The sequence below is a fragment of the Equus caballus genome, chromosome 3 (assembly GCF_041296265.1).
Source record: "Equus caballus isolate H_3958 breed thoroughbred chromosome 3, TB-T2T, whole genome shotgun sequence".
Classification (NCBI taxonomy): domain Eukaryota; kingdom Metazoa; phylum Chordata; class Mammalia; order Perissodactyla; family Equidae; genus Equus; species Equus caballus.
In genome coordinates this window covers 70,658,434-70,673,294 of record NC_091686.1, presented here as the reverse complement: position 1 = coordinate 70,673,294, position 14,861 = coordinate 70,658,434, and positions in this window count along the sequence as shown.

The following is a 14,861-nucleotide window of genomic DNA, read 5'->3' as shown; positions in this document are numbered from 1 at the left end:
AACCATCATTCTATGGCTCTCTCTGCATTCCCCATCCCCCAAAATGTTTTATCTACTTTTTAAAACATTCATTTAATATCAACTTATATAGCACTTGCCAATGCTAGGCACTGTTCTAAGTTCTTAACAAATATTAATTTATTAAGCTCTTATAATAACCATATAAGTAGGTATTATTATTACCTCATTTTAAACATTAGGAAACTGAGTAACGGAGAAGATAAATTATTTGCCAAAGATTACACAGCTAGAAAAGTGTCACAGGCAGGATGAGAAAGCGTACTAGGTAAACGTGGAGTTAGAACTTTCTTAGAAATTAGAAGATAAACTAACATGAAGTTAAGCATGATGGCTATATTAATTTCTTCTTGCTGTTGCAACAAGTTACTACAAAGTTGATGGCTTAAAAATTCATTCTCTCACAGGTCTGGAGATCCAAAATCCATTTTACAAGGCTGGAATCCATGCGTCAGCAGGGCCCTGGTTCCTCCGTAGGCTTTGGGGAGCTATGATTCTTCCAGTTTCTTTCTTTGGCTACCACCATTCCTTCTCTTGTGGCTGCATCATTCTAGTCTCCAAGGAATGCATCATCAAATATCTGTATGCCCTGTTCTTTACAAAGGTCTCTCCCCTATGTGTGTTCAAATCTTCCTCTGCCTTCCTCTATAACAATACTTGTGATAATATTTAGGGTCCTCCCAGATAATCCAGGGTAATCTCTCCATTTTAAAATCCTTGACTTAATCATATCTCTCAGGGACCATTTTTGGCCAAATAAGGTAACATTCATAGGTCCAGGGATTAGAACAGAGTTATCTCTTGGGGGAGCCATTTTACACCATACCATGGTGGCAATGGAAAGAATTTAGATGGAATTAGGTATTGGATTGATGAAAGAATAACTCCTTAAATAACTCCTTATTAAATCACCCTACTCAGACATGGGAAGATGGATGGCATTTGTTTGAGCAATGAATGAATTGAATGCTTTGGCAAACTCATAGCTGCATATCTTCAAATATATGAATCCTCATTAGTCAGTTCCTAGTTAAGTCTGTTTGAACCAGAAAATCAGGGGAAAGAAAATGTAAAGGACCGAGATCCTGCAAACAGAGCTTGTCCTGGATGAGGCAGAGAGGAAAGGAACTTAATTAAGAAGCAGTTTAGTATTTCTAAAACTCACCTGGGACTGCTTACAAGTGGAAGGAGAACTGAAGGCAGAAGTGCACCGGAGTCACATCCCTCTGCTGGTGGAAAAGTGGTTACAGAAAGCAACGCACCTGCTACTAGTGCAGCGTCACAGGTTACGAACGGCTGGGAAAATTCAAAAGCTGAGAAAAATATTTTGAAATTTGGTTCTTTGGAATCCAAAAGAACAGACACGTTGACGTCATTACAATTTTGACTTCAGGAAATGGTTGAGAGTGATTCTCCTTCTTCTCAGATAGATTCCATACTCAATGTAGGATCCCATATTTAGTAGCACAAAGAGCAACAAACATGTAATTAAGACCTTTAAGGAGAAGACAGGAACACTAAAAGGATAAAGAAAACCTTGAATAAAAGTTGAATAATAGCAGTGTTTGAGCATGCAAAAATATTCAAAAATTTTGAAATCTCAAGGCCTCTCTTTAAAAAGGTCCTATGCATAGGTAAAGTTTACCTATCAAACGAGATATATAGTGCTATAAATGACCATGATCCGAGAAATTTCTGATAATAGCACATATTCATAGTTGTAAATAAAAACAACTAGCAAAAACTAACTACTACGCTATAGAGGTAGCAACATTAATTTTTTGTTTTTCTTATTATTTCTTTATCCTCCAACATGTTAAGTTTTGACAAGCAAAAGCAATATGATAGAGATCAACCTTATACTCAATTCTGGCAATCCTCTAAGAAACTTCCGCTAAAAATGAGAATTTACGGCCTAGGTTGCAGGTGCTGAGTACTAATTTCAATGAATACAATTTTTTATCACTGGTCAGAAGACGACTGTAACTAGTGGGTTTGAGAGAGAGCTAGTTTGACCTGCTCCTGAGCCTTCTAGGAGCAAAAACTGAACTGTTCACCTTCCATGTTATAAAGACATAGAAAGTTGTTTCTTTTAGTATCTTTCCCATCTCAGGGAATTACCACACAAAACTTGGAGTCATCCTTTACCCATCCCCTTCACTCATAAACCACATCCAAGCCGTCAGTATATATTGTCAGCTCTATCTTTGGAATACATGCAGAAGCCAACAAATTCTCACTCTTTCCACTGCTGCCGTCTGGTCAAAACCATTGTCATTTTTCACTTGGATTGCTGCAACAACTTCCTAACTGATGCCTCTGGAAACACCCTTGTCCATCCATTATCTTTCAACCCAAAGTCAGATTGTATCACTTGTCTAACTCTAAAGAGTTGCATGACTTCTGATGTCAGGACAAATACCTAATCTTTACCCTTGATAATGGGACCTCCCAGTACCTCTATGATTTCTAACATTTGTTTATCTTAGGTCTTCTCTCAAGCATTAGTTAAAATAAGCTGATTGCTATAACAGTACCCCCAAATCGCAGCAGCTTAAAAGAATAAATAATTATTTCTCAAGTATACCACAGTGGAAGTTGGATGGTTCTGCAAGGGGTCTTTCCTTCAAATAGTGAATCAAAAATCTGGGTTCCTTTGACTGTATGGCTTTACCATCTCAAAACACTTTGCTTCTTTGTAAGCTGATAGAGGAAAGAGAGAGGGTGAAAGATTTCAAGGAAAATTCTATGGCCCGGACGGAAAAAAGATTGATCAGTTGTGCCCATATTCCATTATTTAATAGGCAGTCACATGGTCCCAATGTAATAATAAGGGTAGCTGAGAAAAACCAGATTGGTGAATACATAACCTATGTCTCCACGCCTCACCTTGCCAGTTAAAATAAATCCGTTTCACTCTTCTTCCCAAGCATAGAACTCTGTCACTTTCTTGCCAAGTAAGACAAAATTCAGGATTCTAACTTTCCACAACACTGTAATGTGACTCCTCCTGTTCCTCAAAATTGAGCTGAAAAGACAAGTTGTCTGCCCCCATTAACACTCAATGTGAAATGATAAAACTGAGACAGGATAAACAGCCTAAACAACTTCTGTTGAAAACAGTCATCACTGTCCGTAACAATTCTACAATCTCACTGAGCAGACATTGTAAAAACTTGAAGTGAGGAGGTTCCCTGGTCTTTCCGTCTGGAAATAAAGACTGGATCCATTGTTCTCTTCAGTCATACCTAATATGGATTTTTCATCCTTGGTGGCTTTCAAAGCTACCCTCTGCTGTGGAAGACTGGAGGCTCAAGAATTAATTATTTTAAGGGCTGGCCTTTGGCCTAGTGGTTAATTTTGTCATGCTCTGCTTTGGTGACCCAGGTTCAGATTCTGGGTGTGGACCTATACCACTGGTTGGCAGCCATGCCATGGCAATGACCCACATACAAAATAGAGGAAGACTGGCATAAATGTTATCTCAGGGTGAATATTCCACAGCAAAAAAAAAAAAAAAAGAATTAGTTATTTTAAGTCTCAAATGGTCAAAGGATTTTTTTAGTTTGGGCTCCAGGATTCTCTGACAATCTAGTTGAATAAAAAATCTTGTACAAATCTTATCTATTTGCCTCCAGTCAATTACATATGCCAGTAACTACACTGAATGTTCTTTCCTATAATAATTTTCTGTCACTCTGTGCTTCTCTCTCTTAATTTGCTGGTGACTTCAAATGACATTTTTAGGGAAAATATGTGGGAATATGACACCATTAATCTGACTTTTTCCCTCAGTCACTTTAAAACATTTATTTTTAAATGTTATTCAAAGACTTTTAAATCCTATTACTTATTGTTTAGAGTGTGTAAGAAGTCAGCTGTCCAACCCTATGAAGTCCCCATATTCTGTATTCCCTTGAGTCACTTTTATGTCTACTTCTAAACTAGCTAGATCTTTCCCAAATTCATTTTCTTTCTTTTCCTTTTTTTTCTTTTTGGTGAGAAAGATTGGCCCTGGGCTAAAATCTGTTGCCAATCTTCCTTCTTTTTTTCACTTGAAGAAGATTGTCCCTGAGCTAACATCTGTGCTAGTCTTCCGCTATTTTGTATGTGAGATGCCACCACAGCGTGGTTTGATGAGCAATGTGTAAGTCCGCACCCAGGAGCAGAATCCACCAAGCCTGGCCCGCCAAGGTGGAGCACACAAACTTAACCACTATGCCACCTGGCCAGCCCCTCATTTTCTTTCTTGTAATACTTAATCATATGCAGCCGATAACAACTAGCACACATCAGTAAGGTTGTATTTTCCAATTACTTCCTAAGGATTGCTAGTTTACTTGATAGTAGACATGTCTTCTGTTACTTGTGTTACCTCAGGGATTAAATCAGATGACATGATAAAAGCATCTCCCAATTTAATATTCATTGTTTATTTTTTTTAAAAGTTCTTTTTGGATTGGAAATCCTTGTTTAACTGCTCTGTCCATTTCTCATATTGTTTAAAACCCATAAAGGATCCGGAATAACAACTAATTTAGTGAGCGCTACTAAATACCAACACCAATTACTTTCCAATTTTCTCCATAAAACCTCTAGTTAAAAATTCCTTAGGTACCATTAAGAAAATTCCTAAACTAAATGAATTCACCTGACGTTATAGTCATTTTCCTACTCCTAAAGCCACGTAAGGTAGAATGCTTTAAATAAAGATGACTGAACAGATTCTGTTTATTCTTATTGGTTGCTTTATAACGAATATACACACACACACAAACACACCACCAGGAGAGGGGAAGAGAGAAGAGAGCTGCGTAACTCTCAACAGTTCACCCTCTTCTTTGTTCTATGGTTAATGGGACTCCAGACCCTCTTCCTGCAGGTGGATAAACAAGGAAATAACAGTCCTTGTTTGTTTCCAAATACATTTCTTGGGAAATATTTCCACTGGGAAATGAAATATGAAGGTGTGAAATGCTTGTGAGAGGTTAAAATTTACTGAGCTCTAAAACAAGAGTTATGGGGAAACAACCTGGAACTTGAAGGAATTAGAAATTATATCCTGCAAAAAGTGGATGCAGGAAGTAGGAAACTTAACCTGGAAAAGAAAAGTATTTCTAAGGGAACATGGAATACTTCAAATATCTGAAAGATTTTTCAACTTTCAAATATCTGGCTTCAAATATCTGAAAGATTTCTATGTCTTCATGGGAAGATGTATTATATTTGTCATGTAATAAATCAGCCAGGACATATTGACTCAATATGTGAGAAGAGTTTAACAATTAGGACAGTCCTAAAATGCAGTGGCTTGGCTTGGAGGAAGCGCCTGACTCATCCCTGGCATTATCCACATAGAGACAAAGGTAACGTTGACAGAAGATTCAGGCTATGATTAAATACTTGAACTGAATTAGTGGAAACCAGATGGATTATTAACACAATGAGATATTTGCCAGAAAATAATAGACATCCATGCTTCATACTCTATTTTTTACACTATGATTCTTGCCAATAGTTCATCAAAAAAGGAATAGCCATCTCAAAGTAAATTCTGAAAAAACATCTATATAGATAACATTTAATACCTACCAACTTTCAGATACTATGGTCAATATTTTTGAGATAAGGAACTCAATCACTCTCTCATTGGTCTGTAATTTTTTCTTCTCTTTTGTATATTCAAATAGATACACAATACCCTAGATGTCCTGCCACATCACTCAGATTATCCTTCTCTTTATTCATATTCATACCACTTTATAAGCACAGAATGAAATCTGCAGATTAGTTGAATTGTATGATAGCTTTAACTTATTGTTTTTTAGAAGGACTATGATGTCAGTTTGTGAAAAAAATTTCCAGTTAAAGAAACAAATGTAGGTTCCAAGACCTGGCCTGTTGTTTGTTACCAAAGTTTACATTACAAGTTGAAAGGATCCATTCTGAGTTCCAATTTCTCACACTCACACTTTCTATGATGTGCAAAATTCCATTATTAGAAATTCATTCAAATTAAGACATCTGTTGTGCACCCGTCTCAGCCTATCAATAACCAAAGTTGTGGATGAACTGGCCCTTGTGGTTCTTAGTATGATGACAAGGTGCCCTCAGCAATAACCATCAGGAAATTTTGAAAAAAAAAAAAAAGGTTCATTACTTACAGGTACTAGAAGTTACATGGCACACCTGGGCTACAGAGTGAGGTCCTCAGAGAGAGTGAGAGAGTGTGGTCTGGGGGTTCTGCTTTTAGAGGTCAAGGGTGGGGTCTAGGGTTCCACAGGCTCAGTCTTTCTTGTTGAATTTAAAACATAAGAGCAGGAATTTAAAGCACAGAAGGAGAAAAGACAAGCAGTCCAAATGGTCAGTTATCAAAAATCAACCAAAATCTCTAAAACAAAGGAGTTGGGGGGAAGGAGCTTGGCTTTTTATCTAGTTGTGTAGCTGGCATGGGTTTATTGGAGACAGCCATCTTTGAAGTGGATGCCTTTTTGAAGTGGATGTCTTGGCAATCAAAGCTTAAATCAGGCACTCGCATTACAAAAAAAGAGAAAACCCAACTGTCAGGGTATACTCTAGAATATTTCCCTAGAGATTTCTTGTTAAAGGACAAATGGTCCTTTAGAGATAATATATTATCTCATTGATAGCCGTTAATGCCTTCACAGGTTCACGTGAGCTCAACAAACATTTACTGAGCATCTGCTTGAGTCCAGGCATGGTGCTAGACCGTAAGGGAACAAAGACGAATCTACTGCAATAACTGCCCCCAACGAATACCTGTGGGACTTGTTAAAGTATTTATTTATTTTTATCCTTTCAGAATCAGAAGTAGCTCTTGTCCTTAGTACCAGCTAATAGGCTGGGTTTTAGAGACAGATTGTATCCTAGGTTTGTGTCCTGGCTCTAACACCTGTTTGCTTAAAGACATTAAGCATGTAACTTAACTCCTCTAAGACAGACATTCAGACTCTGAAAAATAGGCATAATAATCTCAACCTATCCAAAAACTGTTGAGTCTATAGAAAGACACAATATATACAAAGCACTTGATTCACTGAAGCTGTTGTTATTATTGCCCGTTTGTTCTACCTCTAAGTCATCCAGTAACAGAGGCTGGCACACAGTGGTTACTTCAGAACGTTTGATAAATGAACAAATAGTAATGTAAATAGGTTACTGGCAGTCAACAGTATGTAGCTGCCAAGAATCACAAAATATTCTCTCTAACACCAAAAATAAGTATTTTGATAGTTGTTGAATATTAGCCAATCTCACCATCAACCTGGACTGCACTCTAAAATAACTCTCATAAAAAAAAATGTACGGCTCTCAAGCCCCACACAAAAATTCTAATTTAGTTGGTGGGTTGGGTCTGGGCAGTGGTATTTTTTAATGTTCCCCAGATGACTCTAAAATGCACCCAGGGTTGGGAAACACTGACCTTTATATTACGGAAAAAGAAGACAGAAAAATTTTATCTAATTAATTTCTAGAAAAATAATTTCATTCATTTTTGCCCACAAAGTAAAATCCTCCAAATTCTATAGAACACTATTTACTCACAAGTAAATCTGTAAGTTTATTGCAAGTTTAAAAAAGTAGCCAATCTATGGCCAAATGTTGATAAAATTGAAAAGGATTATAGGAATTTTAAAGGACACTCCAGAAAGATTATCTAAATTTCAGTTGTCTGAGAATATGGGTTACACCATGCACATAACGAGGAGTTGAACAGCGCCCCTAAGCATTGGGCAACCACTAAGAATTTTGTGATCAGGGAAGGATAAAATTAAACCATCATTTTTACAGTGATAATATGGAGAAGATGTGCATTCTGTATTAGAAAGAGAAAAAACTGAAACTGAGGACATCAGTTAGAAAGTCTAGGTTAGAGACAGTACAAATAAAAAGAAATACTGAGAAAGAAGACTCGAGAAGAAAATGAGGAAAGATTTGATGACCGATTAGATAAGACAGACCAAGGGTGGAAAGGAATAAGGAGGAATCCAGGATTTCTAGGTCATTTTACCAAATGAAAGCAGAAAGAGAACAGGCAAATCACAAAAGAAAAGATGATCAATTATTGCTTGTTTGTTATGGGGAGTTCTGCTGTATTTTTTGTAAGAGGGGGAAAAATAAAGAAGACAGTTTGGTTATGTCAATTTTGAAATGGCAAAGGTAACAGAACGTCGAATTAGCAATTGGACAAACACAATAGAAATTGGAACAAAGATTCAGAACACGACTTCATATGAGAATCGAAAGCAGGAGATAAAGATATGACAGATTTCATCCAATATATATTGAGCATCTCCCGTGGGCCAGGTAACTTTACAGCGACACTTGCATTCATGGAAATAAAATCTAGAAGAGTTGAAAAAAAACAACAAAAATTGCTGCTCTGAGCATCATTTTGGACAATAAGACAATCAAGTTTTACTTCATAGATTATTCATCAGATGGTAATTGAATATCCACTACCCATCAAATATATGATATACAGAGACTAAAAGGATATCACTTCTAGGAGTTTATTGCCTAGTTTTAGAGAAATATAAGTAGGTAATTATAATTTGAAAAATGACATGATCATATGTGTTATGAGTAATACAGCATATAGAAGTGTTAAGGAAAGACTAGAGAGAGAAAAGAAACTCATAATAGAAGGAATAGTTAGGAAACTGTCAGAATAATTTACTTAAGTGATGACATGAATGAAATGAAATGAATGAAAACTATAGTGGGAGTGATTGAAATAGCAATTGTTCACCCTAGTCTGGATTCTGATTGCATAACTACTCTAGGATGATTTTAGTATTACTTGTGAATGTCATAGATTTTTACTAAACAAGCATAATTTTTAGTCAAGGATCTTTTTGTCATAATGCAGTATAACTTCTGACTGCATTTAACTTAAAAAGAACAACATATTAACTCTGTTATCCATGACTTAATGAGTGATTCATGTATGCCATCTATAGTTTTTCATCACTCTTTTATCCTTCCCTTACAATCAATCGATCAGCAAATCCAGTTTGACTTATCTCCAAAATAAATCCCTAAATCCAGCCACTTCTAACCTTCTCCACTGCTTTCAGCCAAGCTCAAGCTGTTGTCAAGCTGTTCCTCACAGGAATAATGGGAAAGCCCCTTAACCATCTACCTGCTTCCACATTCACCCCACTGTAATTCCCCACACACATACATTACCTACTCAGCAGTCAAAACCACATGTTAAACATCATTCAAATCATATCACTTCTTTCCTTAAAATCCTCCACTACCTTCTCTATTAACATAGAACATATTATAACCCCCTCACCATGGACATAAGACTTACCTGCTTTAACTAATGACTTTTCTGATCTCCTTTCCTACCATTCTCCATCTTGTTCCACACTCGAGGTAGAAGGGCTTCCTTTCGTTCTTCAACTGTATTGTGTTTGATCTTATCCAAAAAACTTTGCCCTGATTTGTGAAATACTGGGTGCATTGCTACCTTTGGATCTCACGTAAATGTCCTGATTGAGAGTAGTGGCCCTTGAATACTCTATCTAAATAAACCCCCCAACCCTGCCACCAACTCAATTGTTTCATATTCTGTCACTGGCTCCTTTTCTTCATAGCAGCTATTATTATCTCTTTTTAGCTTTTTATTTGTTTGCATATTTGTCTCTATTGTCACCCTCATCCAACTTCCACAAAAATACAAGCTCCATAAAGGCAGGAATTTCTGTGTCTTATTCACCACTTTTTATTACCAGAATCTACAATGCCTGGAACACATTGGGTGACAAATATATATTTTTTAAAGAAAAGAAGTAAGAAAGAATGGAATAAACAAATGAATGAAGGAAGAAGAGATTCTTACAAACCTGCAGCATATTTTAGTCTGAAATAATTGCTTGGGAACTTTCTTATGTATGTAATTTTTCCCCCATCCTGTATCAGACTAGAATATTAATATGCGTAGTCATGAGGACATAGATTTCCAAAAAATGAGAAACTATTTTGGTAGAATTGTTAATTTGAGGTAAATTTGCTTCCATCTCCTGGAGTCAAATAGGGGCTAATTTTAACTTGACTGAACTAATAATCTGAAACTAAAACCAATAATGGTATCTTTTCTTGCATATACATTCAATAGTCATTTCTAAATCATTTATGATAAATTTATGATCACACATTGTAGTCAATTTTAATGATTGTATTGTCAAGACTCAGGCTCTTTTTTTTGGTATAAATTGAAGCCTTATGAAAGACTTGATAAATGTGAGTGGATAAAAAACAAGAATATGAACTAAAATGTAGATATTAAGAGTCTATGAAGGCTTATCAAATCATAGTTGCTAGTGGAACATTATGTGGTGTAACAGTATCACATTTGGAACATAGTCTTTTGCTGACCTTTTCATGGGATGAAAGAAAGGATTTAATCCAAGAAAAATTTGGCATTTTTGAATAAACATGACATTTTATCATAGAGGAAGATTAATGTTTTTTGCTTTTATTACAAAGTACTGTGGAATGTTCTGGTCCATCAGCTCTGAGGGTATGAAATTTGAGTTGCATCTATCATTACAATAATACTTTGTTTTTTCTTTAGTGTTCATTCTTTTTCTTTTGAATGCATTGAGAGGGGTTAGACTGAGTGAAAAGCAAATGCTCTTGCTTTGAAGTGATGTCATGTCCTTTGTGAAGAAGAAACTGCTGAGATGAGGAGACAGGCACCAGGTTTGAGATACAGGAAATTCATCCAAACCAGAAGATTGGAAATTCCCCCAATTTCTTTGTCTCCCTCATTTATTACATTCAATTTGTCAAAAATCTTGTTAATTATACATTTTTAAGTTTCTTGTTTTGGTGAGATCTATGACACATTCAAAAAACTCCATTAAGTGTACGTTATAATAAATAATCCTAAAGCAGATGCACATGTAACCACCACCACCTGGAAATTTCACGTCAAGTTATAATAAAACATTTCCATCACCTCAGGTACTACTTATATATCCCTTTATCAATCTACCTCCTTCCTTATCTCTAAAGTTAAAAGCTATCCAGTGGGTTAAGGTAATTCTTTCTGTTTTTGTTTTTAATTTTACTACCTCTGATGCATTCTCTAAAATAATATTATTCAGTTTTGCCTATTTTTGAACTTTTTATAAAAGAAATACTACTATATACATTATTTTGAGTCTTGCTTCTTTTGACAAAAATTAAAATACATTTACAGGGTTCTTTGTGTATGTTTATCTCCATTTTTAATATATACATATATATATATTTTTTCTGTGTAGTGTTCCATTTAGGCACTGGAAAATGATATAACACCATTGCTCGGGAGAAGGTGTCTGATGCTTACCCAGTTTTGATTTCTATAAACATATAATTACTCTCATTTGTTCTTTAGGATGTTCACACCTCTGCCCTGTTATCAACCACAAGGACCACGTCCTCTTCCAATGATTGCCAGATGGCCCACTACATATCTTTTCTCGCTATGTATCTTTTTTGTGTCCAGAAAGTCACAGCTTGAAAGAGGCATATGGATTGACTTCTTGGAATGAGTTTCAAATATTTATACATTTGTTTTTGTGTCCCATGTGGATGCTTATCAAGGGCTTCTATCTAAAAGGAGGCTCTCAATAATCAAGTGCACATGACAATATGTCCTGTGGACATCAGTCATTCTTTTTTCCCAGCCATTATGAGCTTATTTAGAGACCCATGTCTGGAGTGGCCATGATGGCAAAGGTGAAGGCCAGGCATAGGTTTAAAAACCTGGGCTCTATCTTGTGTAGGCTGACATGGCTCAGCTATTGCAAATGTGCCATCAGCAGAGACCAAGTTGAGGCTCAATATGGCGCCATTCCCCAAGGGAATCAAATAACCTACCTGATGACAGATTGATTTTTGAGACTACTTCTATTATGAAAGGAGCAGCATTTTGTTCTCACAGAAATAGGCTTGTATGCTCAATAAGGACTAACTTTCTCTTCTCGTAATATTCTGCCAGCACCATCATCCATAGACTTTTAAAACGCTTTATTGGTCACAATAATATTCTGTATAATACTACATCCCTTCCAGGAACTCATTTCACCAGAAAAGAAGAGCAGTAATGTATTCATGACCAAAGGATTCATAGGTCTTACCATGTCTTCTATCACCAGAAGCAGCTGGCCTGATAGAATGGTGAAATGGTTTACCAACTCAATTATGGTGCCAGTTGGGAGACCAACATTACTGCAAAGATGAGTTTCTACCTTATAAGTTGCAGTATTGGCTTCAAATATGCTGCTCTTACCACCATGACTGTAACACATAGCTCTTGGGACAATGGGGTGGAAGTGTGAGTAGCTTCTCTTACTTTGATACTTAATAAACCAGTCATAGGACTTTTGCTTCCCATCTCCACAGTTTTGAACTCTCCTAACTTAGAGATCTTGTGTCCCATGGGAAGAATGCATCTTTGAGGACCAAAATTGTTCCAATTGAGTTTGAAATTGGGATAACTCCAGACTGCTACTGAATCAATGGGCAAAAAAAAAAAAAAATCAAGTTGCATCTAGACAGTGGTGTCAAGATGGACTATGTCTGTAACTCAGGGGATTTTGTAGGGCTTCTGTGTCCAAGAGGAAAAGTTAAAGGAAAACTGTATAACTTTAAAAAGAAAAAAAAGGACAAGACCATTAAGGATCTTGACCCTTTCAGAATAAAAATTTAGGTCACTCCCCCAACCCCGGTAAAGAGCTCCAGTCACCTGAAGTCTTGACTAAAAGCAATATTAACATGAAATGGGTAGTGTCTTCATTTGTATGCAGGGTAGTTAGACCTTAGGTGGAAGCATGAAGTTCATTTGTTGTATGGAAATTGAAATATACATAGAAGGGCATGTTAAATGCTGAGTAACCAAAGAGACGGACTATTATTGTCATTAATCTGTTGTCTCAGCTCAAAATCACCTTTCTATACTCTTCTTTGTGGTGCTAAGGCCGAAAACCTACAAACCGTATTCCATTCCTCCTTCTGCCAGCAGTCTATCAGACTTTTTCTGTAAAGGATACTAAGCGAGAGATAATGGACACTCCTGTTTCTTCCTATTCCTATCAGCTTTTCCCAACAATGTACCTTCATCGCATCAGCAACAAATCATTATAGTAGCAACAGCTAGTCTATTTTAGCATTTTTCTAAAACACACAAAACCAACCTCATCATTCCCTCTCAGAGATAGCCATTCTGTACCTCATCATCACAAGTCTAGGTACCAGCCCCACAAAGCTAACACCAAAACTGTGAGCTTTTAAAAATATATATCTTTTTCTCTTAGTTCCCCTAAACCTGTGGATGGCAAGTGCTTCCTAAAGTTCCTTTTTAACTTTTTCAATTCTCTGATATTTGGTTAACACAGTTGGCATATTATGTTCCCTCTGGTCAAAGAATTGTGTTTTCTCTTCTGACTGGAACCTTCTTGATATATATTTACAGTCATTCTATCACTTAAAATATTTCCTATATTTTTCTCTTCAGAATCTCTCTTAAGCATGCTCCATTCAGGCTTTCTACACTTATTTCTCTGAAAGTTTCTGGTCAATTACCAATGACATTCATGCTACTAAATCAGTAGTCAGACTCTGGTTCTCAACTTACTTGGCCAATTTATAGCATTTGACTCATTTACTCATTCCTATCTCCTTAAAATATATCCTTCAGCAAGTTTCCAGAATAACTTCTCATGAATTTTCTCCTATCTCTTTAAGATTTCAGTCTCAGTTGCATTTGCTGATTCCTTTTCATCTCCCCGATTTCTTAATACTTCAGTGTCCCAGGGATTGGACTTCTTCTTTCTCTCTCTATTCTTATTTCCTTGTGGGTCTCATCTCATCACATGGTTTAAATACCATCTAACTACTGTCATGTTGATGGTTGCCAAGTTTTTATCTAAAGCCTAGACACATCCTCTGAATTCTTAAGTCATCTATCCAACTGCCTACCTGACTTTTCCACTTAGGTGTTTAATAAGCATCTCAAATATTATATCTGTTGAATACTAATCTCCTGATCTTCCCCCACCCAACTTGTTCTTTCTCTCTTTTAGCAGTGGATGTTAACATCATTTTTCCATTTGCTGAAGACTAAACAGTTGCTATTGTCCTTGATTTCTCTCTTTTTCTAAAATTACAGATCTTATCTTTCAAGAAATCTGGGAAGCTGCAACTTCAAATTATCCAAAATCCAGTTATCAGCACACCTATACTGATACCGCTGTGTCTGACATATCTTTCCTGGATGTTTATCAGATCTCATTACTTTGAGATACTGCAGGTTGACATTTAAATCTTTTCCAAATTATAACAAAGAGAAAAAATTAAATATATGAACCAGACGTTAATAAAGGCTTCTTTCCAACAAGAACAAACAACTCTACTATTCTACTGAGGACGTGTTTTAGCTTATTTGTGTAAAGAAAACTTTGACTTAGCCTCTGAGATAACGTATTTAAAATATTGTAAATGGGCATTTCAACCTAGACTTACTGTGATTCCTCATCATAAAGAAAAAGATTAAAATTTTCTGGGAAAGATAAAGGTCATGGTAATGATTAATTATTTGAGTGATCATATAAAGTTCTGGTGATGCTTGAATGAAAAGATTGACCTGAAAGATAACAGCTACCTCTTAAGTACAGAAAAAGTTTAAATAGCCGTGGAACTGAGTCTTAGATCATATTAGACTCTGCCTATTACTAAGCTTGGAAATCAGGTACTATCATTAAAAATAATCTCACTACATCTAATCTCTTTTAGGTATTTTCTGCAGAAAGGAAAATTTATTG